General features: G+C 45.0%; 1 long non-coding RNA gene across 1 annotated transcript; it reads right to left on the bottom strand.

The window, feature by feature from the left end:
- Positions 1-18,879: 18,879 nt before the first annotated feature.
- On the bottom strand, positions 18,880-19,347 carry LOC132883083 (uncharacterized). Its single transcript, XR_009654282.1, has 2 exons — positions 19,052-19,347; positions 18,880-18,968 (listed from the first exon to the last, which is right to left on the bottom strand). It is a non-coding gene; the product is annotated as an uncharacterized LOC132883083 (long non-coding RNA).
- Positions 19,348-20,104: the final 757 nt, after the last annotated feature.

Raw genomic sequence — 20,104 nt, 5'->3', positions numbered from 1 at the left:
CAGGTAAAGTTCAAATAGAAGCTTTTAATGAGTTCAACGATTTCAAAGGGTATGCCGTAGTGTCAGAGAATCTTCCAGAGACTACTTCGGTGCACACTATCAAAAGCTTTGGCAAAGTCAACAAAGTCCACATGAAGAGTTCTTTGCCATTCATGACATTGCTCAATGATGTTTCTGAGCGTGAAAATATGGTTGATGCTGCTCCTCCCCTTTCGGAATCCTGCTTGCTCCTCTCTGAGTTTGCTGTTGAAAGCGTGAGATAGGTGCTTTATGATGATCTTGGCCATGATCTTGCTGCAGGGATTTTTCTCGAAAAATTTAGTATGAGGGCACTCACCATGGCGAAGGAGCGAAGCGACCGGGGGGTAATGGTGTGGGGGGGTTGTCCGTCCCCCCCTCCGCCGTGCGAAGCCTTTGAAAAATTGAGGCTGCAATGGGACATTCTGAGGCTATCTGAGAGGGAAATTGTAACAAATTGTTTGTCAACATTGAAAAAGAAAGAAGTAATCATCTTCTGCCCCGGACAGTCTTTGGCTTTCTTCCATTTCGTGCCATGGGATGACATCTTTAAATGCCCAAGTGTCAACAAAAACAACTCGCGAACTACTTCTGTCAAAAGCTCCCGCGCCGGTGGGTGAAAGGTCATTCAGTCTCGAGAAATCTCGCTCTACAAGTCAGCTGACCTTGTATGTAACCCATGTCAAATCTCGCGAGAGCAGCCGCGACAAGTAAACAACATGGCGCCTCAGTCTGGAAAACGCCAATTTGGATTGTTTTTGCACCATCTGGCAGTGTATCTACTATGATTGGAATATTTTTGGAGTAATTATAACGTATTTGATGATCAGACACATTGTCACATGGTGTTGCTGGGATGTTTTCATGGAGAAAAGATCGTTTTGAGAAAGATTGCATGTTGTGCGGTAGCATATAAGTGCATGGCCTAAGTGTGACTTGGGGTTCAATTGGCATTTTGGTAATAGGGCGCAGCGCCCCGTTCCCCGGTTTAGACGAAAGCCTGTTGCTGGGTATGGAGAGAAGCGTGATTCCTCTCCAGTTTCCACAATCGGATAATGCTTTTTTTTTTTTTAGATTTCTCTCTTCACCTTTCCTAGCAGCTTCCTCTACTTCAGCGGCAAGGCCCTCAATGTACACCCTTTTATCACTCTTGATCATCTGTTTGATACACTTGTTGACCTCCTTGTACTCTTCCTTGTGACGCTCAAGTAATCATGGAGATTTGGTGTCCATGATCTTTTTCTTCAAATGGCACCTCACTTTTATGAGGTCCCAAGTCTCAGATTTTATCCGTTCCTTTTGTTTCTCTTTTCCGCAGACTCCGAGGTTCTTCTTGCTGGCTTCCTCATAGATGACTTTGACCTGCTTCCAAGCTCTAGCCATGGGATCTGCTTCTTCCTCTTCATCGCTCTCATTAAGGTTGCGCAGTGCTTGGAACCTGTTCTTGATCTGCAGACAGAAAGCGCTCTTAACTTTTGTGTCTCCCAGTTTCCTGATGTCGTATCTCTCTGCCTTCTTCCTGACTCCCCATCTCCTGAGCTTCAGTTGCACCTTGGCTACCACGAGGTGATGATCACTGTCAATGTCTGCTCCCCTCCTCACTTTCACGTCCATGAGAGAGCGTCGCCACATGCAGTTGATCAATATGTGGTCAATCTGGTTTTCATCTGTGCCATTTGGGGATGTCCATGTCAGCTTGTGTATGTTTCAGTGTGGGAACAAAGTTCCACCAATGACAAAGTTGTTGAAATCACACCACTCAACCAGCCTCTCGCCATTTTCATTCCTTGTTCCACAGCCTTCTCTTCCCATCACTCTCTGCAAATTCGAGTTGTCTTGGCCAACTTTCATATTCAGATCTCCCATGATGAGAAGGACATCTCTTCTGTGTGCGGTCTTAACAGTAAAAGGTATCTTTATCTGTGTCATCACTGTCATTCGTGGGTGCATAGCATTGTATGATGCTCAGGTTGTTCTGCCTCCCTCTGAAACGTGCTAACATAATTCTGCTGCTCACTGGTCTCCACTCCGTCAGGCTCTTCTCTATCTTCTTAGACAAAATAACTGCCACTCCTTCAAAGTGAAGATCATCATCCCTCCCAGAGTAAAGGACAGTTTCACCAGAGCTGGTCTTCAGTCTTCCATGACCGGTCCACCGACTTTCGCTTACTCCAAGAATGTGCAGGTTGTACCTCCTCATTTCCTGGATGACTTGCGCCATCTTGCCTTGTTCATACATGATTCTTACATTCCAGAATCCTATGAGGATAGTAGATTTTGCACTAATGGCTACCCAGTTCATGTCAGAAGTGCCCTGTTGGCTTTGACCTCTGCCAGTCATACTGATCCTCCTGGTGACAGCATCCCCATTGGCATCACTGTCTCCATACTGGGATCCAGAGAGTCCACTTTGCACAGATGTAGATTGGTCTGTTGCTGTTTCCGTAACAAGTAAGTTTTTTTACGTAAGAAGGTTGTTAGCCCCCTGTACAACCCCCGACTGACCTGGAGGGCCGGGTGACTGCTCTCTGTCTGTCCCCTATCCTTCGACCTGTCTGGCAAGAGTGACCCTACCAGGACCCGAAGCCCCAGCCAGCATAACTCTTAGGGTCACTGGGGCTCGCAACCCTCCCCACCACATCAAGGTGGTAGTCACGGGGAGGAAGTTACCTTATGGTGGTTGTACAATAGAAGGCTTTGTGCTGGTAATAATGCAACTGCCTGCACAATATAATGATGATAGCCTTATATTATTCACTAAAATGCTCATAGTAATACAGGAGGTGCTACTGTCCACACAAAATCTGATACTGTAAGACCAATCAAGCAACCATGATTTTCTCACAAAATATCATCAAAATACAAGAAAATTTCCAACTCCTAAATGGAAGGTTTTACAATGTCAGTGTATTGATGGCATAATGTACAGCTGACAGTTACTATAAAGTGTACACATACAAGCTTACAGTGAACATTTGCTCATGTGCAGAACACAGAGTGCAGGATTACAACCGGCAACTACAAATTGTACTATGATATGTCTGTGAAGATTCTCAGTCATTCAGGTCATTGTGAACTGTAGGCGCTAAAGAAGGCAACTGGACTTGTTTAAAATCCTTGAAGAGATCTGACCTCTCATCCGAAAGGCTTCTTCAGTTCTGTCTGATGAGTGGGGAGTTCCAGGTATTTATGCTCTAGTGGACCAAAAGCAACCTGAAGGAGAGCTGTTGAGGTCACATGGGTCGTTAACCCTCTCAGTAATCCTGGAGGTGTTAGGGTCACTGGAGGCCGGGTGTGAATGGTGTTAGCAGCCAAGAGGGTCATTAGGGTGATCTGTGGGTCATTGGCTTGCTCTGCCATCATGTGAGTCATTGAAGTCAGCCGAGTCTTGGTGTGGATGTGTATTCAGTTTTCTGGGACGTGTGCCAAGGACTTGTACAACCCCGATTCCAAAAAAGTTGGGACAAAGTACAAATTGTAAATAAAAACGGAATGCAATAATTTACAAATCTCAAAAACTGATATTGTATTCACAATAGAACATAGACAACATATCAAATGTCAAAAGTGAGACATTTTGAAATTTCATGCCAAATATTGGCTCATTTGAAATTTCATGACAGCAACACATCTCAAAAAAGTTGGGACAGGGGCAATAAGAGGCTGGAAAAGTTAAAGGTACAAAAAAGGAACAGCTGGAGGACCAAATTGCAACTCATTAGGTCAACTGGCAATAGGTCATTAACATGACTGGGTATAAAAAGAGCATCTTGGAGTGTCAGCGGCTCTCAGAAGTAAAGATGGGAAGAGGATCACCAATCCCCCTAATTCTGCGCTGACAAATAGTGGAGCAATATCAGAAAGGAGTTTGACAGTGTAAAATTGCAAAGAGTTTGAACATATCATCATCTACAGTGCATAATATCATCAAAAGATTCAGAGAATCTGGAAGAATCTCTGTGCGTAAGGGTCAAGGCTGGAAAACCATACTGGGTGCCTGTGATCTTCGGGCCCTTAGACGGCACTGCATCACATACAGGCATGCTTCTGTATTGGAAATCACAAAATGGGCTCAGGAATATTTCCAGAGAACATTATCTGTGAACACAATTCACCGTGCCATCCGCTGTTGCCAGCTAAAACTCTGTAGTTCAAAGAAGAAGCCGTATCTAAACATGATCCAGAAGCGCAGATGTCTTCTCTGGGCCAAGACTCATTTAAAATGGACTGTGGCAAAGTGGAAAACTGTTCTGTGGTCAGACGAATCAAAATTTGAAGTTCTTTATAGAAATCAGGGACATCGTGTCATTCGGACTAAGGAGGAGAAGGATGACCCGAGTTGTTATCAGCGCTCAGTTCAGAAGCCTGCATCTCTGATGGTATGGGGTTGCATTAGTGCGTGTGGCATGGGCAGCTTACACATCTGGAAAGACACCATCAATGCTGAAAGGTATATCCAGGTTCTAGAGCAACATATGCTCCCATCCAGACGACGTCTCTTTCAGGGAAGACCTTGCATTTTCCAACATGACAATGCCAAACCACATACTGCATCAATTACAGCATCATGGCTGCGTAGAAGAAGGGTCCGGGTACTGAACTGGCCAGCCTGCAGTCCAGATCTTTCACCCATAGAAAACATTTGGTGCATCATAAAACGGAAGATACGACAAAAAATACCTAAGACAGTTGAGCAACTAGAATCCTACATTAGACAAGAATGGGTTAACATTCCTGTCCCTAAACTTGAGCAACTTGTCTCCTCAGTCCCCAGACGTTTACAGACTGTTGTAAAGAGAAAAGGGGATGTCTCACAGTGGTAAACATGGCCTTGTCCCAACTTTTTTGAGATGTGTTGTTGTCATGAAATTTAAAATCACCTAATTTTTCTCTTTAAATGATGCATTTTCTCAGTTTAAACATTTGATATGTCATCTATGTTCTATTCTGAATAAAATATGGAATTTTGAAACTTCCACATCATTGCATTCCATTTTTATTTACAATTTGTACTTTGTCCCAACTTTTTTGGAATCGGGGTTGTAGGTGGCTGATAAGTGGTGTCTCAGACCACCTCCTTTGTTCAACGATGGTTGTTCCAGGTTGGCAAAGATGGCTTCTTTTACTCCTCTTTCAAACCACCTGTCTTCTCTGGCTAAAATGTGTACATTGCAGTCCTAAAACGAGTGTACTTTGTTATTGAAATGAAGGTAGACTGCAGAGTCCTGGCCTGAGGAACTGGCTCTCCTGTGTTGAGCCATGCGCTTGTGAAGTGGTTGTTTTGTTTCCCCAGTGTACAGATCTGTGCATTCCTCAATGCATTGATCCTAACAATCTACAGGATGACTGAGAGGGTAAAAGACCCATGTGACCTCAATGACTCTCCTTAGAGTTGCTTTTGGTCCACTAGAGGATAAATACCTGGAACTCCCCACTAGTCAGACAGAACTGAAGAAGCTTTTCGGATGAGAGGTGAAACGCCTTCAAGGATTTCATCATTTCCATCTGATCCTGTCGTCAACATTATCAATTATGCCAAGCACCTGCATGTCCTCTCTCACCACATCCATAAAACTCTTTGGGCTTCCTGTTCAGCATCCTTCTGCCAATATGCTCAGCCTCTCTCCTTTGAGAATGTTTGGACACATCCAATCTCATCTCTCTTGCTTTGTCTCCAAACCTTCCAACCACAGTTGTCCCTCTAATATACTCATTCCTAATCCTGTCCATCTTCATCACTCCCAATGCAAATCTTAGTATGCTTAACTCTGCTGCCTCCAGTTCCACCTCTTCCCTTTTCGTCAATGCCACAGTTTCCAATCCATATAGCATGGCTGGTCTCACTACCATCTTGTACACCTTCCCTTTCACTCTTGCTGGTACCCTTCTGCTGCAAACCACTCTTGACACTCTTTCCACCCACTCCACTCTGTCTGGACTCCCCATTACTTTGAACAGTTGACCCCAAGTATTTAAACTCATCCACTTTTGTCACCTCCACTGCTTGCATCCTCACTATTCCACCGTCATCCCTCTCATTCTCACACTCACATACACACACATGTATTCCTTCTCTCCAGTGAATCCAATCCCACAGAAGAGCTACTGTAGCACAAACTGCTGAAAAAATTAATGCTGGCTAAAACAAAAAGGTGCCAGCATTAACTTTTTCAGCAGTTTGTGTTACAGTTACTCTTCTATGGGATTGGACCATATGGGCTAGCCTTCGTGCCCTATGCGAATCAGTGAGCCCTCAACACCCATGACGCTGTTGCCGGTTCACCAGTTGTCTTTCCTTGGATCACTTTTGGTAGGTACTAACCACTGAATACCAGGAACACCCCATGAGACCTGCTAGTTCAGTTATCTAGCCACCAGTTTGGCCCTTATCAAAGTCACTCAGATCCTTACGCTTGCACATTTTTGCTGCTTCCAACACATCAACCTTGAGAACTGACTGTTCTAATATATTCCACACCTTGACAGGTGCCACTGTAATGAGATAATGTTTTTCACTTCACCTGTCAGTGGTCATAATTTGACGGTTGATCAGTATCTACAGAATAAGGATATCCTTATTCTTTCAGGATAACCCCTACTCCATTTCTGCTCCCATCTACACCATTGTAAAACAGTTTAAACCTATATCTCCACTGCTCCTGGCCTTTCTCCCCTTCCACCTGGGCTCTTGCATACACAGTACATCTACCAGCTCTATCACTTTAAAAGTCTTAGGGCCTCTGCATGCTCTTGCGACAAGGCTTTCGCAGATAGCTTTTCACAGACAGTTGTAATTTATCGTTGAGCAGGGAGTAATAGGCGTGCGCGATATTATTCACCGCCACAACGCAAGGGGGCGCGAAATCGCGAAATCGCTAGGAGTAGTTGGTGGGTGTGGTTAGTGGAGTGTTTATCCTCCGGTTACTTATAATGACTAGAACTGGAGTCATATAGATGTACGTACTTCCTCACTTCCTCGATCAACCGCTCTTCATGCTGCTCCATCTTCGCTCGTGTTTTTAAAAATGGCGGTAGTGAAAACAAACCAAACCGGGAAAGTAGGGAAGCGGAAGTGCGTGTACAGTGGATGTAGAGTGGACCAATCAGAGCCCTCTTGTCTGCGACGCTGTCTGCGAGGCTTCTGCGGTGGTCACAATTTTTGGGAGGTGCGCGCAGAGCGTCTGCGAAGGGGGGGGGGGGGGGCTACGCAGACGCCATCTGCGAGGACTGCGTTGTCAGCATAAATTGGCCTTTAGTGTCAACATTCAAAGTTGACTGACTCATCTCCACACTCCTACCATTCCTCCTCCCCCTATACCTTGCACAACTATGCTACAGCTTTCAGTAGCACCCTGTTGGCCCACAGTCCCGGTGGTCATTGGTAACCCATGCTTTGACTGATCTGGTATGGAAATCTGATTTATGATCCACATACTTGATTTGGCATAAGCTTTACGCCAGATGCCCTTCCTAACGCAACCCTCCCCAATGTGTCCAGGTTGGGACTGGCACTAACAATGGACAAAACTCATTCCACACTGTGCAACCCCATTGGCTGGGCTTTTTTTTAATGTAGATATAATAATTTCAAATTTATATATAATTATAGATATGGGGGCGGCACGATGGTGTAGTGGTTAGTGCTGTCGCCTCACAGCAAGAAGGTCCGGGTTCGAGCCCTGTGGCCGGCGAGGGCCTTTCTGTGCGGAGTTTGCATGTTCTCCCCGTGTCCACGTGGGTTTCCTCCACAGCCCAAAGACATGCAGGTTAGGTTAACTGGTGACTCTAAATTGAGCGTAGGTGTGAGTGTGAATGGTTGTCTGTGTCTATGTGTCAGCCCTGTGATGACCTGGCGACTTGTCCAGGGTGTACCCCGCCTTTCGCCCATAGTCAGCTGGGATAGGCTCCAGCTTGCCTGCGACCCTGTAGAACAGGATAAAGCGGCTACAGATAATGAGATGAGATTATAGATATGGGTTAAGAATGTAGCCTAATGTAATAGAGTATATCTTTTAAATCATGAATGTACCCGAGTATGAAGGAAAAGTATTATGCATTAAAAAGGTCCACTATGTAGGATTCAGTTGACTGCAACCAGGTGAACACCCCTGCCTGACACCTCCCATTCCAAGCACATACTGGAGTGTACAGAGGCCGTCAGATGCCAGTAGCATACTTCCAATACTTACATTCACACTCCCTTGGTTTTTCTCAGGCTAAAAAATATGTATGAGCTTCCTTTTTTCAAAATCTGGGTTCTCAAACTCGTTAGCCAACACAGATTCCTCTTCTTCCTTCCTTCCTTCCTTCTTCCTTGTGGTGCTTTTTTCCAGATTCATGTTGCCACTTGTAAAACCGCGAAACAAGGAAGGCTCACTCTTGAGATTTGTCCGTTCTAGACCACTGTAACAGTGCCACACGGCAGCTCTGTGGAAGTGGACCTGTGCCCTATGTAGAAATGAGGGCTAATTCTAAGCTTATAAAAGGCACAAGGATGCGTAGTTACAGGTAATTGTATACTAATGAAAACATACTTATGAATACCATATTCCATTTCTGCTAATAGATTCCCCCTAAATTCTTAATGTGTATTTTTAAAACTACTCAAGCAGAATTTATTGGGAAAAAAGTTAAGTACACATAATGGAGTAAGCATAGTGAGTTACGACCCACATCTGAATAAAACATTTTTGAGGTTTCGCCCGTCTTCAACTTGGAGTCTTTTCTTTTTATTGGCGAAATGGTCGCCTGCTGTTGATGCTGCTGTAGGACCTGTAGCAGCACTAGAGCCCCCCTCCAAATGTGCAGTGTCACCCTCCCTCTATCCCTACATGGAGACCAGCGTCCCTGTGGTAAGAGAAGCGCTACTCCACTTGCATCTGTAAACCTCCCGAGAGACTGAGAGAATAGCTGCTTATTGAAATGTTTCTCTAAATGTAATTGTTTATTAAATGTTCATTTAACAACAGTGTAGTGTTTATTACAATCAATATCAAGGTGCTCAAAGTTACTGTAGTAGCAATACATTTGTGTTAACTGTATTTCTTGAGAAAATTATTAGTTCATAGCCGGGAAGGAGGAATTATAGAGTACTGAGCATTCACATGGCATCATGTGATCAGTAATACCTGTACAGGATGATGGCCATCTACTGACTGGTTTTATCTGGATTGTTTTCACCCACCTTGTTTTGTTTAAAAGAAAAAAAAGGCTTTCATGTTAACTAGTGCAGTTTGTGTGCTTTGTACAAATTAAGGAAAAGTTACAACAGTGGAGATTTTTCGTTCTCACATACAAACAGCATTAAAGGGTGAAAGGGAAGCTGCTTACATGAAAATGGCAACATGAATTTAAGCCTTGAAATACTTTCACTGGAGTTAGCACTGATAAAACAAATAGAACACAAGTAATTTACCTGAATATGACAAAAGTTTAACTGATTTAAGGAAAAACAAATTCCCCTACTCATTGTCATGAATAAAGCCTTGAAAGCTGAACTAGTGGCAATTTGTAGAAATGTAACACACCAATAATCTGCATAAACTCCTGTCCATAGACTCAGCCAATGTTTATGTGACAGTACGTTATTTTAAAAAGTGAAGTGACTGAAGATACAGACTGAATTATTTTTTTCTTTTTGAATTTCCAACAATCATGTACATTTATGGCAGTTGGCAGACACCCTTATCCAGAGCAATGAACAGAAGTACTTTACAATCTCCATGAAAACACATCCTCATGCCAGTTCACCAGGTCAAAAGTCAATTGAGTTTACAAAAAAAAAGTACGAAAGTAAAATTTAGTTTCAGATCGAGATTGCTCTTTCCAAAAATACAAAATTCAAACTCAATTACAGATGAGATATCTGTTCACATTTAGATTCAAATTTCAAATGACATCCTAATTTCATATGTGTCCCCTGTATGAAGGACAAGGTGTGCTTTCAGAGTACTCGGAGAAAAACTCCTCCCACACCATGAGCAAAGATAGGGATTATATCCCGTGTGAATGACCTGGTGTGTCTGGAGATCACCTTGTTGAATAAAACTCTTCACACAGTCATACTGTCTTCTCTCCTTTGTGAATGCGTTGATGTCGTTGGAGATTACTGGAATGGGCAAAACTCATTCCACACTGTGAGCAGTGATGAGGCTTTTCTCCTGTATGAATGACCTGGTGTGCTTTGAAAGTACTCTGTCGATTAAAACTCTTCCCACACTGTGAGCATTGATAAGGCTTTTCTCCTGTGTGAACGCGTTGGTGTTGTTGGAGATTACTGGGATGGGCAAAATTCTTCCCACACTGTAAACAGTGATATGGTTTCTCTCCTGTGTGAATGTGCTGGTGTGTCTGGAGATGACCGTGTTGCTTAAAGCTCTTCCCACAATCTGTACAGTGATACAGTTTCTCTCCTGTGTGAACACGTTGGTGTCGTTGGAGACTACTATGATGGGCAAAACTCATTCCACACTGTGAACAGTGATACGGCTTCTCGCCTGTGTGAATGCGTTGGTGTTGTTGGAGACTACTGTGATGGGCAAAACTCATTCCACACTGTGAGCAGTGATAGGGCTTCTCTCCTGTGTGAACGCGTTGGTGTGTCCGGAGATGACTCTGTCGATTAAAACTCTTCCCACACTGTGAGCAGTGATATGGCCTCTCTCCTGTGTGAATGCGCTGGTGTACTTGGAGATCGCTTTGTTGAATAAAACTCTTCCCACACTCTAAGCAATGATACGGCCTCTCTCCTGTATGAATGCATTGATGTGTCTGGAGTTGACTGTGTTGCTTAAAACGCTTCCCACACTGTGAGCGGTGATCTTGCGTTTCTCCATTATGAATGCACTGATGTCTCTCATATTCCTCAGAGTGGCACCTTGTGATGTGTTCGCAGAGGTAAATTTGAGATGGATAAGAAAGTGAACACCAGAAGCAGGAGAAGACTTGCAACTTGGCATCATCTTTTTCTGGAGAAGAAAATAAAACATATTACAAACTCATTGTGTAATGGAGGGTGTTTGAATCTTTAGGTACTCTTATTCATTACTGCATTACATTACATTACATTACATGGCATTTAGCAAATGCTCTTATCCAGAGTGATGTACAACGAGCGCAAAAGTCAGGTACATGAAATGCTGAATTTCTAGAAAAAGAAGTTCTAGTGCCAACTGAACAAGTGACAGCAATACCTAATGCAAAATGCTGTTGGAGTACCAATACTCAAACAGTCAAGGAAACAAACCAAGCATATAAAGTACAACTAAATACAGAACTCAAAACGGCTAACCTCAGGCTAGACCGTACACAGCCTGGGTTGGTCTAGACCAAAATGCAGTTACACAGTGGGGAGGGAAGCAGGGGAGAGGTGCAGCCTGAAGAAGTGAGTCTTCAGTCTGCACTTGAAGGTGGTCAGGGACTCTGCAGTTCTGACATCAATGGGAAGGTCATTCCATCAACGGGGAACCAGGACAGACAGCAGTCTTGAGCGGGCTGGGTAGAAAAGGCCAGGCGACCAGTAGCGGCAGAGCATAGGGATCTGGCTAGTGTGTAGGGGCGGATCAGACTCCAGAGGTATGCTGGCCCTAACCCCTTGAGACCCTGGTAAGCTAGCACCAATGTCTTAAATTTGATGTGAGCTGCAATAGGTGCAGGTAGCTTGCCACTGGCAATAGCTTGCCAGTGCAGGTTGGCAAGCAAAGGGGTGACATGGGAAGAACGAAGGAGGTTGTAGACCAGGCAAGCTGCAGCATTCTGGATGAGCTGCAGGGCTTTGATGGCAGAAGGTGGAAGGCCAGCAAGGACAGAGTTGCAGTAGTCCAAGCGGGAAAAGATCAGTGGGCAGCATGGTGGTGTAGTGGTTAGCACCGTCACTTCACAGCAAGAAAGTTCTGGGTTCGAGCCCAGCAGCCGACAGGGGCCTTTCTGTGTGGAGTTTGCAAGTTCTTCCAGTGTCTGCGTGGGTTTCCTCCGGGTGCTCCGGTTTCCCCCACAGTTCAAACACATACGGTTAGGTTAACATGGGGCAGCCATGGTCTGAGGTTGGACTGAAGTGCCCTTGAGCAAGGCACCTAACCCCCCCAACTGTTCCGTTGTCACTGTAGCATAGCTGCCCACTGCTCTGGGTATGTGTGTGTTCTCAGTGCTCACTTGTGTGTGCATGTGTGTGTTCATTGCTTCAGATGGGTTAAATGCAGAGGTTAAATTTCACTGTGTGCTTAAGTCTGTGCTTGAGTGTACATGTGACAAATAAAGGCTTCTTGGCTTTGACCAGGTGCTGAGTAGGTGGTAAGAAAAGGGCAAGTCCTTTGTTGTAGAGGAGGAATCTACATGTCCGGGTACCTGCAACGATATTTGTTGAGGAGGAGAGTTTGTTGTCAAACACAACCCCTAAGTTCTTCGCACTGGGTGAAGGAGACCTACAGATGTCCACCTCTGTCTTACCTGGGTTGAGCTTCAGGTGATGGTTGTCCATCTAGCTCTGGATGTCACACAGGCAAGCAGAGATGCAAGCGGGGGGGGGGGGGGGGGGGGGTGTTAGAAGGAGGAAAAGAGAGAAACAGTTGGGTGTCATCAGCATAGCAGTGGTAGGATAGATCATGAGCAGAAATAATCAATCAGTCTGAGAGACTGGGCATAGAGGGAGAAGAAAAGCGGACCAAGGACTGAACCTTAAGGGACACCAGTGGTAAGACGGCATGGCGCTGATACAGTACCAGATCAGGTAACCTGGAAGGAGTGACCAGAGAGGTAGGACTTGAACCAGTCTAGGACTGTCCCACAGAGCCCAAGAGCTGATAAAGATGACAGGAGGATGGGGTGATCAACAGTGTCAAATGCAGCAGAAAGATCAAGGAGAAGATATCAACACAGATGAAAAGCAGGCCATGATAGCTCCACAGGCAGAATAGATTTCCCTTCCCCAGGGCCCAGCTCATATTAATGCAGCAATGAGCAGATGACCTATGAATGCATTACTGAAAATGGACAAAAAGTAATTGACTTCCTGCTAGACATCAGAACAGAACTTGCATGTATTCCCAACTCTATAGCAAAAGACAAAAGATAATTGTATAAATTTACAGACAGAACCAGCCAAGTCCCTTCCAACACAAAACAAGACTCCACTGCAAAACACCAATGGAACTGATTCTTCTAATCATACAGAAAGAAAAATCCTAATGAAGATGCATAACTTATAGAATAGCCTGTTTTAAGTATCAGCCACATGTAAACTGACAGTGGGTTATGTTGTAAATCAACACACTGACAAGAAAACACCATGCGTGTCCATGGGAACATGAGGGAAGTCCAAGGTGCGGAAGTCTACATAGGAGGCTGAGAAGGTGAGTGGCCTGTGACCATTGGACTAATCCCTAAACTACCTGTACCCTTGCTTATAGGAAGAGACTGGCTGGGGTTCCCGCCATCCCTGTTCACCAAGGTGAAGCCAAAGCCGCCAGCCAGACCACGATGTTGACCTTGCAGAGCTCCAGTCGCTGCTCTAGCCACCCTTCTGGCTGAGAAGGAAGAAACAGACTCTTTCGCTGATCTGGAAGGTGAATCCACCCCCCTCACTAACCTTCTCTGCGTTGTGTCTGAGCAGATGGCACGAGAGGGTAGCTTTGGGAAGGAACAGAAAGAGGACAAATGGCTAAACCACTGCTGAAGCCAGGTGTCACAAGCTGATGGGGAGTCAGCCCCCTAACCAGCTGATACCCACAGCCAACTTCCAGGTCAAGATCAGGCTGCATTATCACTACAGCCACCACAGGAAGCCATGCAACCTCCTGGTCATGATTTGATCCAATATTAATGCCATTATGCACCTAACAACAAGCGGATTATGGATCCACGAGGACGACCCACAGAGCGTGTCCCATGGGATGGTCTCCAGCTGAGCAGGTACCTAGGTATTCTTGCACTGTCCATGCGTGCTACGTGTCCCAGGTAACGTAGGCGAAGTAAGGCGATCCTCAGGCTTAGCTGTAGACAACCAGTCGTTACTCTCAGCTCGCTGTTAGGCGTGAAGTCATACCAGCAAAGTCGTAAAATTCGTCGGAGACATGAATTCTGGAAAGCCTCTAAACGGTCCTGTTGCCGCTGTTTCAGAGCCCAAGTCTGACAGCCATACAGAAGGATAGGCAGGATACAACCTTCAAATATCTTAACCTTGGTGTTGATAGAGATCCTGGAATGATGCAAGATGTTGTTTAAAGAATTAAAGACACCGGAGGCTTGCCCGATCCTTGTGTTGAGTTCTCTATCTAAGGAGTCATCACTCGAAATTATAGAACCAAGATATCTAAAATGGTTCACTTGTTCCAGAGGTTCGCCATTTATCGTGAGTTCTAGCATCTCGTTTTCAGGAAAGGGGCGTTGATTGTGAAACTTCCCAGTGGTCATAGTTTGGGTCTTCTTGGCATTAATTTGGAGACCTGCTTCTCTTCCAAAGTCGGAGATCTTGATGGTGGCCTCTTGCAGCCCATCTTTAGAACTGTCAAGAACAGCAATATCATCTGCGTAGTCGAGGTCAGAGATATACACTGCTAGGTGACACGAACTATGGCGCTTTTGGAGTAGAAAACCTTTGGAAACAGATCTTTCCATCGTAGAACGCTCCATTACTCAGTTTAACACGATATTAAATATAGGAGAGGCTTGAATGTCACCTTGACCAGTTCCAGATTTTACGTCAAACCAATCATTTAGGGTGTCACCTATGCGGACAGCACTGGTGGTATCGGAATAAAAGGCTTGGAAGATGCTGATATACTTCTTAGGGAATCCGTAATGTTGGAGGGCAGACCAGATGTATTGGCGATCAACAGAGTCAAAAGCTGCCTTGAAGTCAATGAAGTTGATGTATAATGAGAGATTGTATTCCAAGGACCAAGATCTTTTTACAGCGTGCCAGTTGGCAACGGCTAGAAAAGTCTGGAGAAACCTCCTAAACCACTTTATATGCGAGCAGGCAGACTTTGGGTGACCCAGAGTGACCTTACCAACAACAACAACAACAACATGCACCTAGCTCATGCACACCCACTGGGAGGTCACCTGGGGCCATGTAACACACTGGAGAAGATCCATGACCGTTTCTACTGGCCTGGAATAGTAGCTGAAGTCCACAACTTCTGTCAGCGATGTCCCCAGTGCCAACAGACGTCTCCCTACAAGCTGGTCCTGGCTCCCATGAGCCCCGGATCCCACATCGGGGTCCCATTCAAATGGGTAGGCATGGCTCTTGTAGGGCTGCTCCCAAAAGTCCACCCATGCCCACAACTATGTTCTCTTGATAGTGGACTATGATGCCTGTTATTCTGAAGCTGTCCCCCTCTGCAAGGCAACATCCAGGAACATCACCGGGGAGCTCATGCTGCTATTCAGCTGGATAGGATTCTCAAAGAACCTGCTCACCAACAAGGGCGCCCCTTACATTTCAAAGCTAAAACTTGACCTCTGTCAGTTGCTGCAGGTGAAATATTTCCAGACCTCCTTGTACCACCCCCAGACTGACAGACTCATCCAGATCTTCAACCAAACACTCAAGAGGGTGCTGCAAGGAATTAATCGAAGAAGACTGTAACAGGGACCTACTTCTCCCATATGTATTGTTTGCCATTTGGGAGACTCCTCAAGAGGCTATAGGATTAATGTTGTCTGAGTTCCTGTATAGAAGACAACCCCAGGGCCTACTAGACATGGCAAAGAGGCCTAGCAGGAGTAACCATCCCCCTTTTGCTCAGTAGAGGAATATGTGCAGGATATGCAACAGTAAATCAAATGGGTGAGCCCATCATCAGAAAATCACATGCAGGCAGGCCAGAGGGAGCAACACTGGGCCTCCAGCTGTCCTGCAGAACCCCTTGTAGTATAAACCAGGCAGTGTTATAGTCGAGCCACTCAACCTCGAGTCCGAGTCCACTCTCGAGTCCCCAGTGTTCAAGTCCAAGTCATTAAAGAAAATTTCGAGTTGAGTCCACTATTGATCCAAGTTGAGTCTGAGAACAAGACTCCAACCACACCATTTGACGGTGGCTGTTGCTGCCTTTATGTGAAACCGTTTACGACGCACGCATGCAGGTCTGCTTGGCGTGAGCGCTGTCCGGAGCCTGCCCGAGAGTCTATCCCGAGAGTCTAAGGTGTGATACTCTTGCATGAAATTCATACAAAAATTAATGTAGGTATAAATATCTTATGCCAAATTATTATGGCATGTTACAAAAAAAAAATCCAAGTCCTCATCTCCAATTTATGAGTCTGAATGCAGTTAATGTACGAGTCCAAGTCTGAGTCATCAGTGCCCAAGTCCAAGTCAAGTCACAGGTCCTTAAAATTAGGACACAAGTTGGACTCGAGTCCGAGTCTTGGACTCGAGTACTACAAGCCTGAAACCAGGTGACTGTGTGCTCCTGCTCCTACCCAGTGCCAAGTGCATGTTCCTGGCCTACTGGCAAGGCCTCTTACATAGAGGGTTAAAAAGAAGGTAGGCCCAGTGAACTACAGACTGCAGCAGCTGGATAAGCATACTCCTTACCAACTACACCATGTAAATCTACTAAAATCTTGGGTTGAATCTCTGCTGATGCGCTCAGATTTTTCTGCCCCCCAACAGGAACAGCAGCATGTGATCAGGTCCACAAAAGGCAAGAAGAACTCACCCAAACACAAGAGCTCTGTGGGCTGAAGGAGCAGCATGGGGAGTGGCATGAGTCCACCCAGGCTCCTCTGAGAACACTGCATAACGACAGCTCATAAAATTAGTACCACTGTGCAGTACCAGGTTCTGTCCTTCGGCCTCCATGGAGCCCCAAACTACTTTCCAGTTCTTGGACATTGTCTTCAGACCACACCGAGCCTACACTGCAGTGTACCTGGATGATGTCATCCCCTTCACCACCTGGCTATGATGCCTGTTATCACCCTCCATCATCCTCCGGGACACGCTGGTCAAACTCCAAAAGACTAGGCTGACAGTAAAACCCCAAAAGTACCATCTGGGGCTAACGGAGGCACAGTATCTGGGCTACCACTTCAACCAGGGGTTGCTGATGCCACAAGAGAAGGAGGAAGTGGTTCAGCGCAACTCCTGGCCCACAACCAAGCAGGTACATGCCTTTTTGGGACTGGCCATTCCCCTCTCAGACTTGACCAGAAAGGGTGCATCAGACATCATCCGCTGGACTCCAGAGGCAGAACCCCCATTCTGAAGAACCATGACTTTCAGCGACCCTTTCTGGTCCACACAGATGCATCAGAAATGGGTCTAAAAGCAGTACTATCACAGAAGTTCAGTGGAGGGGAGCACTCCATCATATACAACAGCAGGAAGACTCCCACAGAGACGCCATGAAACCGTGGAACAGGAAACCCTTGCCATCAAATGGGCCACTTAGGAACTCCACTTCTACCTAACTGGTTGGAATTTCACAATGGTTACAGATTACACACCATTGCAATGAACAGCAAACTCCAAAGACACAAACAGCAAGATAAAATGTTGGCTCCTCTCTCTGCAGGGTTACTCATTGTAGGTTCAGCCTTAAGCTGATGCCTTCTTCAGAGGGCACACGTTCCAGGCCCAGGCTCCACCAGCAGCTGGCTCTGCCGCCTCTCAGCTCTATGTAACAACAGTGCCACAGCCCCACGGCACATCTGAAGGGACAGCACCCCAATACCACTTGTGCACAGAAAAGACTGTGCCACTTTAGCAGTGGTCACACAGCATGGGGGCAGGGCTGCCTAACAGCACAGCTGGAGCTGCATGAGAGGCAGATTAATCTACCCTCTAAGAGGTGTCCGGGAAGTTTAAAAGTAGAGACAATCTACTCCCTCACCACAACGCAGCAGTGCCATTCCTTGATGCTTTGTGGGAACTCTGTGCACTGAGACCTTACCCCTCTCCACTTCTGCACCACGATTCAATGCAGAACACTAAAGACCTGTGGTGGGTTTCCCAAAAGCCTCTTAATGCTAAGAGCATCTTTAACTGGCTTTTAAGAAACATCTTTAAGCTAACGTGGTTTTCCTCGAACACCACTGTAGCCAAAGTAGTAATTTAGTTAGCTCTTAAGTTACGACGGACCTGGACCTCACTTTCACAGCAAAGAACATCAATATCTTGCTCGCAGCCAAACATACTTGATGCACATGTGCTTCTGAGGGACTCTTACAATTAATGGCCAAAAACTGTTGCTGAATATGCTGCCTATTTTCAATTCTTTTAATTGTACATTGCAAGTACATTGAGTTAATTATTAAATAAATATACACATATGACTATTTCAACGTTATGGTATTACGTGTATTAAATGAAATATCATAACGTCACATTGATAACACCATTTTAAATCAAATTTAATTCCATTAGCAGGCAAGTGATTGCCGACTATATTGATTACTCTGCAATGAAGGCCTAAGCACAGATTCCAGCCATGTAGGAAACAGAGGACCAGGAAGAGCAATGTGTGGTGTCAGAGCCAGCGCCAGGAAAGAAGCGAGATATTCAACATCAGGCAGGCGTTGATACCAGAAGGCAGTTAATTTTGAATGTTTTCAGTTAAATTAAATGATTTAACCCACTCGAGACCATAAATTTATTTTTTCATTATTTTAGCTGGTTTCTTTACTCCCCCCATCAATGACTATTTGCAAACCATTTTCACCTCAACACTTACATCATGGCTTAAATTGTACTCCAGCCTTGAAATCATCATTAATGTAGAATGTAAAATTTCACATTGAGCATGGTGGTATTATAAGTAGCTAAATGCAGGCATACCCCAGCTGGGTGATGAAGGAATACTGCATGTAACGTTTTTAAGAAAAAGGCAGAAAGAAATAAAAACAACACTCAAATGAAATTAAGAGATTTATTGAACAAATGAAAAGGCATCAACACGTCTTTTATGTTTCAGATAAAATATGCTGGCCAGCAGGTGCAGCATCTACAGGAACAGAAGAGAAGGTTAGAACTCATGATCATATTAAAATGGCCCATACAAACTATGCAATTACAGAAATGGGTTACCTTGCTCAGAAGGCAGAATAATGGGCACTGAAATGGAGGACGTCTGAAACTGTGCCTCTGCCAGCTCCAATTGTCTGGCCAGCAGGTCTGGTTTTGCCTGTTTGAGGGCCATCTGCTTTTGATGGTGTCACTCCTTTTGGTCATACAGGTCTCGGAGCAACTGGAGCCACTCCTTCTCAATGCTGAGCAGCTTCAGCCTGCATGACACTCTTAGCCAGCTGGAATTTAGTGTCGTAAATGAGACAAATTGCTACACCTGTAACATTGTACAAACCCCATTTCAAGAAAAGTTGGGATATTTTCCAAAATGCAGTAAAAACAAAATCTGTGATTTGTTAATTCACATTAACCTTTAACTAACAAAAGTACAAAGGCAATATTTTCATTAGTTTTACTGACCAACATTATTGTATTTTGTAAATATAAGTCAAGTTAGAATCTGATGCCTGCAATACACTCAAAAAAGTTGGGACAGAGGAATTATCATTGTGTTATTTCCCTTTTCCTTTTAATAACACTATCCTATGGGATTTGAGGATACTAACTGGTGCAGTTTTGCATTTTGAATTTTTGTCCATCCTTGCTTGATACAAGACTTCAGCTGCTCAACGGTCCGTGGTCACCACTGTCTGATTCTCCTCTTCATGATGCATCATACATTCTCAATAGGAGACAGATCTGGACTGGCAGCAGGCCAGTCAAGCACACGCACTCTGTCTACGAAGCCACACTGTTGTAGCCTGTGCAGAATGAGGCCTGGCATTGTCCTGCTCAAATAAGCATGGACTTCCTGGGAAGAGACATCAACCTGATGGCAACATGCACTCAGCAGCCACTTTAATAGGAAATTGTTCTTGATTCTAAGATCCCTGTTCTTGGCTGGCAGGAGTGGAACCCAATGCGGTCTTCTGCTGTTGCATGCTGAGATGGGGTTTTTTTTTCTTCTCACCATGAAAGGATTGCTCTATCCTTCCTGGCAGCTTGAATCAATCTGGCCATTTTCCTCTGACCTCTCTTATCAACAAGGTGTTTGTTTCCATCCACAGAACTGTC

Source organism: Neoarius graeffei, chromosome 3 (genome assembly GCF_027579695.1).
Source record: "Neoarius graeffei isolate fNeoGra1 chromosome 3, fNeoGra1.pri, whole genome shotgun sequence".
NCBI classification, from domain to species: Eukaryota; Metazoa; Chordata; class Actinopteri; order Siluriformes; family Ariidae; genus Neoarius; species Neoarius graeffei.
Note: the sequence above shows the minus strand (reverse complement) of the source record. Positions and strands in the feature narration are given on the sequence as shown.